Consider the following 1,959-nt stretch of genomic DNA (forward strand, 5'->3'; position numbering starts at 1 on the left):
AACTGATGCATTTAGTCTATTAACATTAAGAGAAATATTATTATCATATGATTTTATGCTATTTTTAAGCTTGGTGTGCCTGTAGAATTTGTCATGCCTTAATGTGGACTCTTTAGTTCTTCTTTGAATGTTGGTTTTAAATCCGCAAATTTTCTTAGCTGTTGTTTATTCATGAAGAAGTATATCTTTCCTCAAAGCCGAATAAATGTCTGGCTGGGTGAAGTAATCATGGCAAGGTGTTTATTTTTATTAAGGTTTTATTGTTAAATTTCACCACTGTTTTCAGGCCTGTAGGGTGGTTTGTGACAAATCTGTAAAACTTAAGGATGTTTCTTTGAGTGTAAGTTCCCTTTTTGATCTTAATGCTTTCAGTATTTTAACTCTAGATGTGGTTTTCAACATTGTGAGTCGGATGTGCCTTGGGTTGCTTTTTTTTTTTTTACATTTCTTTTAACTAGTAGTCTTCGGATATCCAGGATGTGAGTACATGCACTCTTTGGATCTAGAAACTTCTTAGTAATAATGTCTTTGACAGTTGCTTCTTCATTGTGGATTTTTCCTTTTTCTCTGGGACCCCAGTAATTCTTGTTATTTCTGTTGAATTTATCCCAAAGTTCTATTCTTTGTTTGCTTTTTTTAAAAATTTTTGGGCCACACCTTGTGATGCTCAAGGGTTACTCCTGGCTACACTCTCAGAAATTGCTCCTTGCTCAGAGTACCATATTGGGATGCCAGGGATAGAACCAAGGTCTGTCCTGGATTGGTCACGTGCAAGGCAAACGCCCTATCACTGTGCTATAACTCCAGCCCCTGTTTGCTTATTTTTAATTTTTTGAATTTTGAAGATTTTTCCCCATCTTCTGTTCATTTATATTAAGACTTTTTATTCTTTTTCTGTTTTATGGAGGTGCCATGCAGCTTATCTTCTAGTTCACAGATCCTGTCTTTAGCATTTGTTACTCTGTTTATGAGTCCATCAACTGAGTGTTTTATTTCACCTAACAAGTACTTTAGTCCTGTATTTTAGGTTTTAAATTTTCTTATCTGAGTCTTATTGCTGTTCATTAGGTTGCTAGTACTAGCTGAGATTTCTAAACTCTCATCTTTCTTCATTAAGCATAGTGATGTTCTGCATTGTTCCTTATTGTGATCATAGCAGTATGGTGGTATGTTCTATGTGTTGTGCTAGAAGAAATGTATGGCTATGGAACTTAATGTCCACTCTTCTTGAAATACATTGGGTCTGCTTGTTTGGCAGTGGTGACAGCAGTGGTGACAGGGCAGAGCAGGGCACCTGCTTGCCTGTGAGTGAGTCTCTCTGTGACCAAAATTGTAAAGTTTTTAAATAAAAATAAATCAATATAATTATATCAAAACAAAAGACTGGATAGCAAATAAAACTATCACTAAAAACAGAACAAATGTCTTCTGGATAAGAGAAAATATTTACAAATTATATGTCTAATAAATTCAACACCCAAATAATTACTACACCAAATAAAGATAAACAAGGAACCTCACCAAGGAAGACAGACAGCAAACAGGCATGAGGGTAAAATGCTCATATTTCACTTTTTTTGCGTGTGTGTGGTTTTTGGGTCACACCCGGTAGTGCTCAGGGGTTACTCCTGGCTCCATGCTCAGAAATTGCTCCTGGCAGGCATGGGAGACCATATGGGACACCAGGATTTGAACCGATGACCTTCAGCATGAAAGGCAAAAACGCCTTACCTCCATGCTATCTCTCCGGCCCCCATATTTCACTTTTTACAGAAATAAAAATGACCACAAGATATCACCCTCAAACCTATTTGGCTTCCAACAAAATGACCAGAAACAATTGGTAGTGAAAGTATAGAAAAAAAGAATTCTTATATATTATTAGTTGGGGAAATTTTAGTTCAGTTTTATGAAAAACACTGAATATTTCTCAAAACTTTATAGAGATAACATTTAATT

Source organism: Suncus etruscus, chromosome 2 (assembly GCF_024139225.1).
Source record: "Suncus etruscus isolate mSunEtr1 chromosome 2, mSunEtr1.pri.cur, whole genome shotgun sequence".
NCBI lineage: Eukaryota > Metazoa > Chordata > Mammalia > Eulipotyphla > Soricidae > Suncus > Suncus etruscus.